A 17196-nucleotide genomic window follows, 5' to 3' on the forward strand; every position below is an offset into this window, starting at 1 on the left:
AGGACTGAGCAATGACAAAACTGACGTACAGTCTGTGAGTAATAATTATCTGGATACCTCTGATTACCCAAAAGACTTGGCATTTCTTTTGAAATGGCATTTACTTCAGAGAAACTCTCCTGCAAAATAAACCTGATGAAGGTGGTCACTCAGCTAGGTAGCTTGCTTTAAATGTGACTGGATGACACTTTGTTCTTGGAGCATTTTTCCAACTTCCAAATCAGCTACTTGGTCACTACCAGAAGTGACTATTTCCTAGCTCTATTATGAATGACTTTACCTGATAAAGATCAACATCATGCTTTTTTTTCATCTAATAATGTTGAGTTCTAAGACCACCATTCATATAGCAAGTATCTACTACATGCCTACTAGTGGTCAGAAAACCAGTAACCTGACCACAATTACTTAGCTTCCTACAGAAAACCAGTAACCTACCATGTTAACTTAGCTTCCTACAGAACATCTATCACTGAGCTAAAATTCAAAGTCTTAACCTTAAACAAGTGTCAGCCTTGGGGACTACTTCTTAAACCTTTAACAGCTTCACAGTCTATTTACACTTAATTTTGTGTGTTGGTTGTTTTCCTCCCTGCTGTCCTTATGCATTGCTGCCCACTTCTTTTCATTGCAGACACAATCTCCTTCTTAAAATATAGTTTGTGAATATATTTTTCCTACCTCCTCATCCCTCAATAAGCCCCTCACTTTCTTAAAAGTAAGCTAAATGTGTTTAATCAGAAAAATTCAGAAAACAGAGGTTAAAAACAATGAGAAACTTACCAAGTTATGAAGTCCCTAGTAACTGGCATTTGAGGTCTTCAGAAACATGAAAACAGAAAACTGATTTTTTTTAAGTTCTCTTTGCTCTTTTTCAAATGCATCTTTTCCCATGAGTCTCACAGAGCTCCCTTAATATTTCATCCACAGCTTTGATAATCTCCTTCCACCTTTCACCTCCTTCCCTTCCTCACTAGATTCTAACACTTGGGGAAATCTTGGCTAAAACTCAGTTCTTTACGGTGAACATGCTTCTAACAAAGAACTTAAGTATCTTCATTTATTTCTTGCTTCAGAGATCAAAAGACTATAAGAAAAGTTTGATTTAAGCAACCTTTTATTTAAATAAATTTTATATATTTATTTTTAAAAATTAATTTATTTAAATAACACTGCTATGTCTTCCACAAAAACGCAGACAAAAAATATTAAAATTGTTTACCACATCTATCTCTCAATATTCTTTATGTGGACACAAGACAAATTCTTAAGTTTAGGTAAAGGACAAGTAACAGATGAATTAGCTGACTATGAATCTAAGTACCTTTGTCCTAATTATGGGAAAATTTATTTGTGTGTCATGATCCATTCAGTTCAAGGCTCTGAGAGGACCCACTTTTTCACTTTTTCAGGTGCTCTCACTTTGTTAACTTCTTAAAGATTTTACCTTGTTTTAATCCAGGACATTTTGAAATATTCCAAAATAACTACTAAAAAATGATTCTGAATTCAGATGTGTTTCGAAAAAGCTAGATAAAACAAATAAAGCATGGGGATTTTTTCATTTGTTTGTTTTTGTTTTCTTTTAGCAGTAAGTCTTTTCAGAGATTTTAAAATGCGTGTGTACCATGAGAACCTACAGAATGCCACTGGAAGCAGTTCACAAGTTTGACCTTCCGCATCCCTTCTGTGTGAAAGATGTTTCAGCATTATCGGTCTGGGGAACATCAGCTTGATGTCTCTAGCCACTTCAATGACTCACAAAAGAAAGAAAGCTCTAAAGGCATAAAATAAAAATATTTTTATTTTTCTTTTAAAAATCTAAGCTACTACCCTACTTGACCTTAAAACTACTATCAGCAGCATTGGAGGAAGTGTTATTTCTAGGAATATCCTTTCTTTTTAGAAAGGACCATATTTAATTCCTTGCATCAAATGGTCAAATATTTCATAATATAAAGAGAATCAAGCCACCAAAAAATACCCAGAGGTGTATATAAATTCCCATTGGATGGTAATGATCATTTTATCTTCACCACTAACTTGAGGTAACGGGTACACAAAATGTGGTACATACAAGCTATGGAATAGTATTCAGCCTTAAAAAGGAAGGAAATTCTAACACATGCTACAACATTAATGAACCTAGAAGACATTATGCACAGTGAAATAAACTAGACACAAAAGGACAAATACTGTATGATTCCACTTATATGAGCTACCTTGTGTAGTCAAATTCAGAGAGACAGAAAGTAGAATGCTGGTTGCCAGGAGCTTGGGGAGGGGTGAAAAATGGGGAGTTATTTCTAAAAAGTACAGAGTTTTAATCTGGGAATATGAAAAAGCTTAGAGATGGATTGTGGTGATGGCTGCAGAACAATGTGAATATACTTAAAGCCAATGTACTGTACACTTAAAAGTGGTCAAAATGGTAAATCTCATGTTATTTATATTTTACCACAATAAAAAAGTAACCTGAGGTGACCACCATATGGAAATCCCATAGATAAGAAGGCTGGGACATCAAGAAGAAAAAAGACTAATTGGTATTAAAGAATATCTAAGGTAAACCTCTATTCAGACTTTTTAAAATATTTGTCTTTAATACAGGAAGTAAATGAACACAGCAATTTTGAAAGAGAGCTAAAGGAAAAAGAATGTTAAAATCCTAAGTTTTTAACGTGTTACATTTTTTTATAAATGTATATGAGGACCTAATATGTACAAGCATAGGGCTAAGTAATACTATAGATAGAAATACAAAAAGTTTTTGTCCCTCTCCTCAAGTAATTTATAATCTTATAGTAAGGTACACCCATGAGTAACTTGGAGACAATGAAAGCTGCACTGAGATTGCATGAGGTATAAATACAGAGCTCCAGAAGCAGTGGGAAGAAGATATTAAGTCTGATTGAAAATCCATTCCCTCTTCTTCACACCTACCCTACTTCTTCCATCCCTGAGATCCAAGTCAATTCCACTGCCTCATTGTCTTAACCCATTGTGGTTCAACTTGTACTCTCACTACACTCACACTCAAGTAACTATTCAGAGCCTTGCCCTTTTCTCTCAATGGTGTTTGGTAGACTTTGTAACATGGCTAATATATACTTTTATGTATTTTCACACATTCCCCCTATTTGGTTAGAGGCATCCATTGTTTTGGAGATGACTAGAATTGTTAAAATAAGAATGCAAAGAAAAAGAGAAAATTGGGTTTTGAGTCCATAGTGACAAAAATATTTTTTTTGAAACCCACTTGGCTAAGAGAGAAAGAGTACTAAATTCCAAAAGCTCCCCTTTAGGTCAGAAGCCAAGCTTGGCGAACTCAGTGGCAGAATTTTACACTAACTCATAGTGTAGAGATTAGAGACAATAGGGAAGTTCCTATCAGGTAAGACAAGGAGAAAGCATTCCCAGGCAAGGAAAAGAGCAGGATTTTGTGTGGATGCCCCCAGGGTAAGAATATAGTCAGATTCCCTGAGAATCAAAGGCCCAGGCTTTCTTGGGCCTTGACCAAATTTGGGGAGTTAGTTGACTAAAACACTAGACTCTACAGCCTGAGGTCTTCTAGAACACTCAGGCTGCTGCTCTGCCCCTCTATACCCAAGGTGGCTGGAGAAATCTTATCAATAACTAGAGGAGCCTGAGAGGGAGAGCTCTGATTCTACATGATGTGTGCATTGCATGCAGAAGTCCTTTGAGTTCCCATAGGCCCTGATGGGGAGGTGGGGTGGACACATGGGCACTGAGACCTAAAACACTAGGTTAAATGAGTGGGATAAAAAATGCAGGGACCTCCCCCCGGATATATTTGATAACTATATAATTTGATGGTGTGAGTGAAGCACAACATCCACCAAAAAACAAAAACAAAACAACAAAAAACAGATGATATTAGCCATAGTGGGCAGATACCGGCACAGAGTGTTCAGGAACTAGATCAGACCAGCCTCACTTAGGTGGACAGTATGGAGGACAGCATGCAGGGCAGACCCCTCTCCCCAAAAAGGGCATGTAAGACTTCCCTGAACACATCCAACTGTCTTGGGAAGGAACGTAGAGATGCTTCTTGTGAAAGGGAATATCCCTAATTGAGCATTTATACTTCACACTCACTGAATATTTGTCCATATTACACCTAAGGTGCTATTCTAAAATGAAAAACGTTGAGTTGTATTTAATTAGAAAATTTAAATCCAATCACCACCTGATGGGACTAAGGAGAACAAGCATAGAAAATAACTTTTTTCTTTTATTATTTGATCCAATTATCTTAGAGTATGTAAATGTCCATCCCTTTTCCCCTGTTTAACACAATGAGGAGGTCTGTGGAATGCTCTACACTGTGTACGTGATAGAGGCCCTTAAGTAAACGCTGCATGAAGAAACAAAAGGAAGAAAATATGGATTTCATTTCTTCCTTGCCTCTCATTCCACCAAAGCCAAAATAAATTATAAAACAGAGATTTAAAAAAAAAATAACATAATTCACAGGGAGGGTTTTGGAAAGAGAACTGGCATTAGGAAAGCCACAGGGCTTAGTCCTTAGAATATTAGTACTGCTGGCCACAGATAGTTTTCCTGCCAAGCTTTCTGTCAATAAGCTGAGGTAAATATCTAGCTGGACCAGTAAAGTTCCACAAAAGTAATAAGCAAAGTTTTCAATCTTCAAAAATGTTTGAATGTCTCTTTCTTATAGAGGAAAAATGGTGCAGCTGTTCATAAATGGATATTTCCCTTGGGGAACTAATATCTTCTCCAAGGTCAAACTTGAGTTTTCTTAAAGATTTGGGTGGCAACATTCACAAGAAAGTCACTTTTTTCTTTCCTGTTCTATTACCTTAAAATTCACTTTGCTTTAAGAAATCATTGAATATACCTTTTTTTTTTTTTTTCTGATTAGAGATTTTAGTAGGGAAGAAACTAGGGCAAATTTTAGATAAAGCAAAAGACAATCTTAAAAGTTGTCAAACAGGCCAGGTAAGTCTTAATGAGAAAGCTGACAGACTGCCTGGCCTTTCCCTGGTGTATATGACGAGGTATGCAACGCTATTAACAATAGAACTCTGCAAAAAGCATTGTAGAAAGCAGGTGAGTTGATTCTCTGAAGCTCATAAATAGCTAATAAGTCAACTGTGATTTAAAGATACAGACACTATTTTATTTTTTAACCTGGCACAGTGGCATTCGGAAACTCATTATATTTACTATCCCATAAAAATATCCTTCTCATCTTTATGAAGCCACTCAAATTTCATCTCATTCATAAAGCCTTCCCTGACCAGTCTAGCCCACACCAATCACTTCCTTCTCTGAGCTCCAAGAGCATTTATTGCCTGTAGCACTCACTGGGCATAAGCCATTAGGTATCTTTTCTTTCTTTCTTTGTTTTTTTAAACAAACATGGTCCAATAGATAATAAAATCCTCCAGAGTAGAGATCACATTAAGTTCATCTTATCCCTAGTACCTAGCCTGGAGCCTTATTCACATCCCATAGGGTTCAGTAAATATTTGTTGTTAATGATGATATGTTGTAGACACATTTGAAACATAATCTGGATAAACACAATACAGGAAAAGTGCAAATCATCATCTAACGAACACGAAAGCCAAGGAATCAATACGAGAGAGCTGTCTGAGCACGAAGTGAAAGACAAAGTAATACCCTTCTCCCTGCCCCAACATCCAACATGGTGATGGATTATGCTACACAAAATTATCGATGAAGCCCAATGTAAGCACAATGATTTCTAAACAGTAGCAAGAAATATTAGATACAAAATGTAGCATTACAACAAAGCAGCAGAACTGAGAGGCAGTACATGAAGAAACAGATTCAGCTGATGAAGAACCTCTTTGCAAATAAGTAACTTCAAGCATAATGAAAACATGGTGCTTTCATTTCCTCCTTCTCTTCCCAGCCCAGAGACTGAGATGCTGATTTCTTGCAAGATAAGTCAAATGAGCGTCATTTGCCCCTTAAACAAAGGAACAGGAAGGCAAACTGGGGCATTCATCCTTTGCCAAAACAAACCCAACCCTTCCAAATGAGTTAGTTCTCACAATGTGAGTCAGGTTGAGTAAATTCATGCAAGTCTCATTTACGTGCACAAAGAGAGTAGAACAATCTACTTACCTCTGGTTTGAATTCCTGTCTTCTTCCATGAGATTTGACTTATTAACTTAGCAGTAGAAAGTTCGGGTCAAATCTGTTCCAGCAGTGAACCTCATCTTGCCTTTCTTTGCCTGTCACTCTTGTTTACCTTTTCTCTACTGACATCCTTTCTTTTATCCTGGAAGTGGGGGACTCTTAGGCAGAAGGCTTTACTATTTTTATTGGACCTATAGGTAACATACTCAGCAATAGCATTGGTATAACTGATGTGAAACAGTGAAAGAAAATCCATCAGACCAATCCAAACATGCCTGGACCCTAGGCCAAGATCTGGGGCAAAGGGAGAGCAAGTGGGGACCACAGGTTGACATTCCTACCCCTACCCAACTTGGATGTTCTTTGTTGTTATATGGACAACGGGAATAGGATAATAATTTAACTGATCACTTCAATGGAACAATGATAATGGCATGACTGATTTTTAATAGTGTTTATTAGTTCTTTGGTTTAAATAACCAACCAACAATATTGGAATTAGTGCTCCTTACCTCATCCACTACCATGTTTCCCAGCCACCTTTAAACTTTTGAATGGGGTAAAGAACTTGCAAAATGAATCGGTTATATAGACACAGATCTAATGACCTGGTTTTTCTCTACCATTGTTAATATTTTCGGTGCATTAAATCCACTAGCTAAAGGAAATAAGGATTGAATTCCATGGTTTAATTGATGTATAGCAGTAACAGTATCTATAAACAACCTGGCTTCCTTCATAGTCAAAGGAAAGCCAGCTCATCTCTTTGAAACAGTTGGCCCGTGGCATCTTTTTTGGGGCCAAAGTTTTCATTGCAATAAATAAGTAAATAAGTAAATAAATAAATAAATAGGTACAAAGTAGTCCCAAATTTAGTAATGCAGAAACCCTTCATTAAAGGATATAAAGTTTTCCTTCTAGATCCTGAAGACATGGACTTAGAAGTGATTCATGTACTCACAGTCATTCATGTCCTGTTGACCCAGTGGATTGAGGTGCCCCAAGCCTTTTCCTTGTCTATAGGTAGAGGTGGGAATATTTCAATGCGACGTACTCAAGTCTAGAAATATCCAGGACGAAAACTGGAACAGGCCTAAATAGAAGTACAGAGGAACTCTTTTAAGCACAGCTGTTTCTTAGGATGGTGGAGACAGCCTGCAAAATGGTGAGTTGGGGCAATGGCTGGAGCCAGCACAGGAGACACTATGGCGTGGAAAGTGGAAAGCTCCACTAGATGGAGCTAGGGTACATCTGAGGCACCCATGGTACTATTATCAAGGCAGAGCAGGGAGATAGAGTCCGCTTTTACACCTCTGTAGGTGAGGCCTTATACGGAGTGACATGTGGATTAAAGTGAGTATATGTGAGTATTTCATACCTCCTTAGGTTTGATCCTACATTGAAGGTACACTTGGGGTGGCACACGTGTGTTATTATGAGTATGATTGCATATGTGGGTACGGTTGTGTGTGTGTGTGAACACACATATACATGTATATACCTGTGTGTGTTTATGTACTCATACACACATATATGTTAGATTATATAGATATGGGTTGATATAGGTATAGATGTAGATTGTGGGCCATTACTACAATAAATGGAAGTCATGCTGGAGGAAGGAAGCTAGCTTCTGCTGAATGTGTACTGTGTGCCAGGCCTTTTCATATGCTTTCTCATTTAACCTTCACAATAGCTATGAAAGGTGGCTATTATTACTCCCATGCTTACCACAGAGGAAATTTGATGAACCTCATGCAGAACTTGCCCAAGATCACACAGCTGGGAAATTACAGGACCTGGATTAAAAACCAGTTCTTCTGAGCTTCAAAAATCTTAATACGGTTTTCAAAACTGTAATATAGTCGCACTTAACATCACATAGACTTGTGATAGTTTCTTGCAGTGTGCAAACTAAATCCTGGGAATATGGTTTGTGGTATGTTTTTACAAATAATACTGACATGTGCGTTATACAAAATTAAAATGACACATGCTAAAGTTTGATCTATGTTGGAATGCAGATATATATAAAAAGTTAAATAAATACCACATTCCACTTTTCCCTGTTTCACCCCAAGATAATTATTAGAAAAATGCACAAGAATGAATTCCAGTATATTATTCAATTAAAATAAGAGTCATTTAAAAGAATATTAAGCTTATTTTCAAGTGGATATATCAAATCCACATGCACACATAATTGAATGCATTCACTATTTGCCACAGAATACATTAGCATTGGGGTAACAATACAAATTCCATTTACATTCCCTCTTTATGCTGTAGGAAAAGCCATTTCCACTGAGATGAATGGAGCACACCTAAACTTGACCCACTCCACGATGCTCCATCGTCACTGAAGACTTTATAGCCTTTGGGCCCCAGCCATTTTTTCTTTTTTTTCCTGTTCAGAAAGTGTGTTGTTCTGTAAGTTGTGTTTTTGTAGACAGATTAAAAAATGTTGTGCATATCGAGCATTTAGCACAGTGCCTGGCAAATAGTTAAGTGCTGAAAAAACTGTCAACAATGGTGATGATGATAACTCTTAAGGTGAAAAAAGAAGAAGAAACAGAGGAGGGAGACTTGAAGGAAGAGGAGACTAAGAAGAGGAGAGAAAATGTAAGAAAAAGAAGAGGATGAGAAGAAGAGGAAGGTGGAGTTGAGAGAGATATGGGATCCAAGTGGCAATTCACAGTTCTTGTTTTCTTGGTGTCAGAGCTTCTCCCCAAAGGTATAAAAGTATCATCTGAAATTATGTGGAATTTAGATATCTGCCCTGCACCCTGCAAATTATTCTATTCTTCACCTGAGACTTCATGCAGTTCTCCTTTTTTTGTTGTTTTGGTCTAAGATTGGTTGCTGTTCTGTAGGAAGAAGGTGCTGGGCACTGAGCCCCTGGCTGGGATGGCAGGACTGAGAAGGGGAGAGAGAGGCAACATTTCCTCAACATGTGCTGTGAGCCCTTGGAGAGTATGTCAGCTGTGTGCTTTGCTAATGGACTATTTGGTGCCATAATAAAGGTTAACTTTGGCCTCTGAACCCAGGCGGATGACATGGAAGCTCCTTCTAGACAAGTCAGAGTGAAATACATTTTCTCTGGTGTTTCTGTCCTCAAATTAACAGTATCTGAAAGAAGTCATAACTCAGGCAGAACGGGGGAAAAGGAAAATATTCTCAGTTACCTTTGAAGATAAAATTCCATTTAGAAAATTTCTTAAGTAGATTTTTATCATACAGGTCTCAGTCTTTGTTTTTCCCTTTGTGTTGGGGAATGTTGGAAATTGAATTGATAATAAAATAATAGTGATAATAAAGACTAGCATTTATTGAGCACTTACTATATGCAAAGCACTGCTTTCCATACTTTATATAACTTTATACTCAGTACAATCCCATAAAGGAGGTACCATATTACAGATGATAATTTAAATAATTTAGCTAAACAGAGCTAAAACACAAACCAAGGGCTAGCTGAAAATGAAGCCCTCTGTGGTCCACCAGATTATACTTAGATAACCTAAATATGCCTCCTTCACTGCCCAACACACAGTCAGTATACGATAATGCTCCTCTTTGCTTTTTTAAGCAGTTACTCCCCTTGGATTATTACCTCTTTAAATAAAGCACTATTTTCATTTGTATAAAGGTTGGGAGAATGTCACACCAGGGATGTGATACTAACTTTGATCTGGGGGTCTGAAATATTCATTCTTTCCTGGATATTTCTACTTGTAGGTCTTAGATCTTAGCATAAAAGCCTAGCATTCTTCCCTGGACTCAATAAGCCATGAGACATGGGGCAACAATTGGAGGTTACCTACATGGATTCCTTGGGGAGGTGAGATGTGCAGTGGTGAGAAGGAAGATACCTGACTCTTCTGGGCTTTCGCCCCTGCTATTCTGGCACATTCATACTTACATGATCGTGTGATATACTTTTAATTAAGGGAGAAACCCAATGCTTGACTTGTTTCCAGAAGATAATTTCCTGAGCTATTAGAGAACTACAACAAATTGTCTCAGGAGCAGTTGGCACAGTGGCCACTAATTAGTTATTACCTTAATAAGAGGACATGCCCATCAACTAGAGCTGCTGTTGTATGAATAACTATCTCAACATTTCCATTACTGTGTTCTGTTATCTTCTTGACCAAACTAGGATAGCAAGATGAGTGAGGAAATTGAGGCCCATAGATGTCCAAGTTCACACCTTTAATCTGTAAGTGAACTAGAACCTAGGTTCCTTATCTCTCAGAAATAATCTTTGACTAAAGGTGTCTCCACAAATAGTGAAAGGTGCATTCCTGGAGAAAGAAGGATGATCCTAATTAGTCAAAGGTGTTTAGGAAATGCAGCATTCTCTACCATTTCAGAAATAAAATGTACATTTTGCATATGAAATTCTCTCCTAAATCCTGCTGTAAATTTTTGTTTGTTTGTTTTTTGCGGTACGCGGGCCTCTCATTGTTGTGGTCTCTCCCGTTGCGGAGCACAGGCTCCGGACGCGCAGGCTCAGCGGCCATGGCTCACTGGCCCAGCCGCTCCGCGGCACGTGGGATCTTCCCGGACTGGGCACGAACCTGTGTCCCCTGCATCGGCAGGCGGACTTTCAACCACTGCGCCACCAGGGAAGCCCTGTAAATTTTTAAGAGTTGGTTTTACCCACAAATTCTGTACATTTTAATCACAGGTTTTTCTTTTTTTTTTTAAACACCTATTAATTTCCAGAGGCACTAGTATTTCTCAAAACCCATTTTAAGTAATACATCTCAAAGCAATTCAGAGGGAGTTCTGGGAATGTTTCTTATTAATAATAACGGTATAAATAATAATGATAGTAATTGCCTTTTATTGGCATTTCATGTTCATACTATCTCACCTCGGGATACTACCATATCTTCACAACAGGTCTCTCCTATCCCCAATTCTTTCTGTCTGATTGATTCTCTGAGCTCCTACTATATTTGCCTTCCCTAAGTACCCTTTCACTGAGCCCTCCTCCCACTCTATCATCACCACGACACACACTATTCTCAGTATAAAATCCAACTTCTCAGCATGGCATTTCAGTCTTTCTCCCCAGGTCCTTTCTCCACTGCTCTCCAAGGTAAGCCCTTCGGTTTAAACAACTGGCTTATTTTCTGATCCTCAAACAGGGCACACACTTCCTCACTTCTCCCTCCTTTTTCTCCCCTCTTTCCATTTCTGCAGTTGTGTTTTCAATAGATCACAGGTTCCTTTGAGAGCAGAGGCTGTGATCTGCTCATCATCATTTCCTTCACAGAGCCTGGCCCCAGTTCTTACACCAGGGATCTTGTAGCTTCAGCTGTCCACCTGCACTGCCTTCACTCCTGTCTTATGTCTCTCAAACATGAATGTCCACAACTAGGGTCACATCTGACCTGTGGTTTTATTTTTAAACTTTAACTATGGTGACAAAGTATTATTATTATAAAAGTTAGAAATATGTGAAATAATTGCATTTGAGGAAAAAAACCAATGTCTACTTTAATTCTGTCTTTAAAAAAAAAAAAATTGAAAGTCTAGACCTTCAAGCTCAAGCTTGTATGTTGGTTGAAAGAGTAGCTTTAAGTGCCCATGAGCTTGTGTCAAGTACGTACTCTGCCTTCCAGGTAGTTACATCTCTACCTTGTTACAGACATAACTGTTTGCAGAGGGATCCATGGATATGAGGGCAGAGAGGATGAGATGGGACAGACAATCTACAGTCAGAAGATCTGGCTTTGGGTTCCAGTTTTATGGCTGACTCCTGAGTGACCTTGGGAAAAGCCACTTACTCTCCCTGGGCAGCATTTCCCTTGGCTGTAAAATAATAAATCTAATATTTAAACTCACAGGGTTATTGTGGGAATTAACTGTGGTAATTGCTAGAAAATGCCTTGTAAATTATAAAGGGCTCTTCAAATGTTAGTTATTATTAAAGTAACATTAGGCAATATTAGAGGTATTTCCAACTACCCTCGAATAATTTCTATCATGAAACGTGTGGTTCTCTTACGTCTGTATGAATGTTCCGGTTCTAACTCTGTTCATATTTAGATGCAGCAGAGTCAACTTCTTAACCAAAAATTCTTTTCTTTATTGTTTGAAGACTGCTGTTCAAACTTTTGTTAGTGACCCAATGAAGTATTATGGCTAACCTTGCCATTTTAGATGCTGATTCCAACCTTGAACTTTCAACTACACACACACACACACACACACACACACACACACACACACACCCCATCAGGTTTATTTTCCTTTCTCCTTCCTTCCTTCTATCCCTCCTACGTTTCTCTTCCATCCTTCTTCCTTTCCTCCAGTGAGTCTAGAAATATTCACATCAGAAAATGCCACGTGAATCTTTGACCAGAGTGACTATATTTTATTTCTCCCCTGCCTGAGTCTGCTTGAAATGCTTGTGAAGCCTCAACATTTTCCCCAGAGCATTCAGATAGTCTCTAGTAGGCAGAATGGACCTAACTGTGTGTTATTTACCAGTTAGGTCCCAGAGCAGACTATAAAGTGAATGCATAATCTACTATGCAGGATACTCGATTACTGAAGGACATTCCCCAGGCATTCCATGGCCTATAGAGGCAATACATTTTCTATGATATGAAGGGAATTATTGACTCACTGGACCAGAACTCTCTCCGAGTCCATGTAAAGACCCTTATTTCCACAATGGATTGAAAAGCCAACAGACTCTGGTTTCCTGCCTATTCACAGTTTGTAGATTATTGATCTGATAATTAATCAACTCAGCATCCTCTGGGCGTCCTTAGCTCAACGTACGTGCAAAACCCCTGCATGAAGCCTGGGTCGCAGAACACCCTAAATCAGCACCTTCACAGCAGCTGCTCATGGCACTCAGCTACTCAAACTATTTTCGTCTTTAAAGTGTAGTATTTCAGCCTTCCTTAAAACATACGAGGTCAGGGAAAGTAATACCCCCTAGGAAATAAGTGAATTGCCATGGACATATAATTATAAATAAGAAAGGCCTATAAAATATAATCATAGAATTTTCAAGCTGAAATAAAATGTAATAAAATTGTTTACAATTTATTGCACATTAAGGCTAGCCTTGGAGGATTACAGACAAGAGTTCTTTTTAAAATTAAGTATGTGTGTATGTGTGCCTGTACTGATTTCTTTCCTGAAGGATCATTGTTGAAACTTGTTTAATTGAAGGCTCTTATGTCACAGCCTCTCAGGAAAATGTGTTCTCCAGTGACTAATATAAGCCACAAAGAGCTACATGGAATATTTTGTGGGGAGGGTCAGAACTTGATCTCATCCCCATCTGGCCTGTTAGGAATTATCTTGTATATTTCAATATAAAGATCAATTCTTCTTCAAATGACCACTATCTCCCATATGCAGATGAAACAACACACTTTGCTCTTATATTTCCATGGTCTTTCTGTCCCTACCAGCCTCTCCAAATTATCTTTCCATCTCATACTCTAATGACAGTCCCTCTGCTCCAAGCAGAACTCTGAATTAGAACCCGTGCTCTGAACCATGCTTCTTCCTCCCACCCTCTTCTCCCCTGGGAAGTCCCCTCTCTCTCCCCATGTTCCTGCCTTCTTGCACTGGAGTGGAGGAGTACTATAGCAGATTCCTTTGCTGAGATCTCAAGGATTCACTTATATGAAGTGCTTGCTTTAATATTTGTTGAATAAAATAATGAATGGGCCCAGCCGGGAAGCCACGCTATAAGCCCTTGCCCTCTGATATGTTCCATGTTCCATTGTATCTTCAAGTTTTTAATATGTGAAGAATTAAAAAGATCTATAAACTCACAGAGTTGGTTCTCTAGTGCTAGGATTTTAGCTTCAGTGAAAGCAGTGAGATCTTAGTCCTTTGTCTTTGAATGGCACCAACTCGATCTATTTTTCCATCAAGGGCTCATAAGAACGACGAAGGTAGTGATGACCTTGTCTCTACTTCTGTGTTTAACCCCCAAGGCCCTCATTATATTGCTCTGTTCAACAAATGCCGATGCCCAGCTCTTTCTGCTCCTTCCATCTCCAGATAATTTAGAGTTGACTATAATAAAATGTTTTGCAACTTACTGCATGAAGTTGTTAAAAATCCTCTGTCAGGTAATTGATAAAAGAATTGATAAAAGAACATTCCAGCCTGTCCAGCCAGAACATTCCAACTGGCTCCAAGTTTATGCAACTTATACTTGTGTACATCATAACTAAACCACATGTAGCCTGTTGATGTGAGGATATCACCCATTAGCAGATGAATGGTAATGCTATTCTCTGGTCCTCCAAGCTGCCTGACAGATGGTGCCACCAGGGTACGTTCCAGGCCCCCCTGCCGCTAAGATGCTGGAGTGCTGGCATACTCAGGGACAGGATCTTGAGATGGAGTTGTCTCCATGCCCAGCACCAAATAGCAACCCCCAGTTCTTGCCTAGTTTTATATCATGATCAGGGCCATAATTGTACCTCAATACCTATATCTCATATCTCGGTGGTCTGAGCAAAGCTCGGGGAGCTGCTACCCAAGACACGTATCTCCTTCTCTCAGCAAACCATCGCTTACTTCTCACTTCTCCTCACCTTATAACGTTTTCTCCTCATGAAAAATTAGTATATGTGGAATGTAAAGCAGAGGAAGTTTCTGGGAAGTAATTAGGTAGATGCCTTACTGGTAAAGGTTTTTTTTGCAGTACACGGGCCTCTCACTGTTGTGGCCTCTCCTGTTGCGGAGCACAGGCTCCAGACGCGCAGGCTCAGCTGCCATGGCTCACGGGCCCAGCTGCTCCGCGGCATGTGGGATCCTCCTGGACCGGGTCACAAACCCGCGTCCCCTGCATCGGCAGGCGGACTCTCAACCACTGCGCCACCAGGGAAGCCCTGGTAAAGGTTTTTTAAAACCTCATGTAGAGGTTTAAAAATTGGAAGTAGCTTTTAATTGATGCAAATGTATTGAATTTGGCTTACTGATATAAAATCATGGCTTATATGTCCAGTAAAATTTCCCTTGACATCAGCCAGTTAATCTGAATATAAGGCAATGATTTGTTGATTACCTTTCTTGTATTGGGAAGACCAATTCGCATTTGAATTTTTAGGCATAATAAAGTTATAATACTTGCCTTACTCTAGAGAGACAAAATAAGAATGCACATTTACCACCATTGCTTTCAAATCCACCCTTATACAAAACCTAAACCCACCACTGTACAATACCCTCAAGGGTCTTCAAACCCCAACCCTCCATCATACCTGTCAAAAAGTTCCACAGTCAACAGGGAGCAGCACATGTCAGCCCTGCAATCACACCCCGTGAAGGTAGAGCAAACCATCAGATAGACCAAAAGCTTTCCATTCTACAGCCATTCAGAGAGCTTGAATAATTAGAATAGATTTTGGAACTTCCTCCCATGTGCACAAATAAAGCTGTAAATATGCCCTCTTGTTCTACTGATGGGAGCCTCTGGAGGCTGATACTCATTTGTCCCAAATAAACTCGTTTGAACTCTTGGGGGATTCCCTTTAGCTTTCTCATTACCACTCTGGAATAATATGCAAATAATTAGGTGACAGCATTCCCTTTGAACATTATTAAATACACAATTATCATATATAGTATATTCCATGTACATACAAGTCCCTTCAGAATAGTGCATATTCTCAACCCAAACGAAAAAAAAAAAAAAAAGAGAACATTAATAACATTCACTCTTCAAGAGCCATAAAACCAACTCTCAGATTGTGGCACTAAACACTCACAGCTCTGGCATCTACACAGGCTGGCTGGAGAATTCATGCACTATGGTGTTTGACACACTCATTCTCCCAGGTGAAATACAGTGGGAAAAACTGCATAATTTATTAGACTTATACAGCAAGGCTCAATAACTAGATCATCTCCTTGTACAAGGCTACATTTTATGATGATCTTTTTAATGCTGTAATCTACATTGAGGTTGGAATTGAGGCATGGAGGGAGGTTGAAAGTAAACTAATTGGGAGATGCCGTACATGAAATAACAGCTATATGATTCCATACCATCAAAAGTAGGATCCTATCCTCAAAAGGCTTTCAAATCATCTATATTATTAGCTAACAAGTACCTAAAATATTTTAGTAGCAGGAAAGTGATTATACATATGTAAATATATATATATATATATATATATATATATATATATATATACATGTGTATACAATGTTGCATTTTTATTTTCATAGGTGGGGAGAAAAAGAGAAAGAAGCCTTGAAGCCAGTAATTTCCTCCATGAACAGGTAGAAAAGAGTTTCCAAATCTTGGCAAGAGAAGACAAAGTCAGAAAAAGAGATATGCCTTACCTCACAGTGCCTCCTGAGGCTTGAAATGATAGCTTTGAGAAAAGTAGCCAATGTCACCAAAGAGACAACTTGAAATAAGAATTTGGAATCCTTCTCAGGTGATCAAGGCAAAGAAGGCTACCAACATAGAGGACACAGGGTGTCCAGGTGTTTGCTAACCTGTCTCACTTGGTCCTTCCTCAGTCTTTATCAGCAACTGAGCACTAAAGTGGGTCCGTCATTCTAGGAGATTTGCTTTTGAAGTGCCTCCCCTCGGACTGTGCTCACTGGCATCCTGTTCTCCTTCAATGGTCAAGTGATGCATGAGGATAGGGTTGTTTTCCCATTGGATAACTTTCTTCTTCTTAAGTAGCAAGACAGCCCATCTCAGGGGCCCCAGAGAAAACCATTGGAAGATCATTCTTCCTGTGGCCAATCTGGTTCTGCTTGGCCTCCCCTCTGCCACATTGTTTCCTTCTTTTTTTTTCTTTACACATTACTGAGAAGTTAAATTTTTACAAATCTTGTATTCATAAGACATTTTTGTCTTTGAGCTGATGGAAGATAAGGAGGGCTCATACACCTGGCCTTCCCAGGATGGAAAACTCCATTTGAGAAACTAATTTGCCATCTTGAAGGTTCGTACATGAGCATACCTTGCCATGAAATTCAGGTGGGAGTAGCAGGTTCAAAGAAAAGGTCATGAGAAACCCT

General features: G+C 38.9%; 1 protein-coding gene across 4 annotated transcripts in view; it reads right to left on the reverse strand.

The window, feature by feature from the left end:
- The window catches only part of SLC14A2 (solute carrier family 14 member 2), a 450567-nt gene extending 433874 nt beyond the window's left edge, over nucleotides 1-16693 (reverse strand). For 3 of the 4 annotated variants that reach the window (XM_029230049.1, XM_029230078.1, XM_029230092.1), the window contains exons 1-2: nucleotides 16504-16693; nucleotides 7118-7249 (exon numbers count right to left, since the gene is read on the reverse strand). The gene's annotated coding sequence lies outside the window, so the exon portion shown is untranslated. The remainder of the gene's footprint in view (nucleotides 1-7117; nucleotides 7250-16503) is intronic. The other variant, XM_029230060.1, reaches the window with a different exon arrangement.
- Between the last annotated feature and the right edge of the window lie 503 nt (nucleotides 16694-17196).

The sequence above is a fragment of the Monodon monoceros genome, unplaced genomic scaffold (genome assembly GCF_005190385.1).
Source record: "Monodon monoceros isolate NGI ecotype Baffin Bay Population unplaced genomic scaffold, NGI_Narwhal_1 Super_Scaffold_1, whole genome shotgun sequence".
NCBI lineage: Eukaryota > Metazoa > Chordata > Mammalia > Artiodactyla > Monodontidae > Monodon > Monodon monoceros.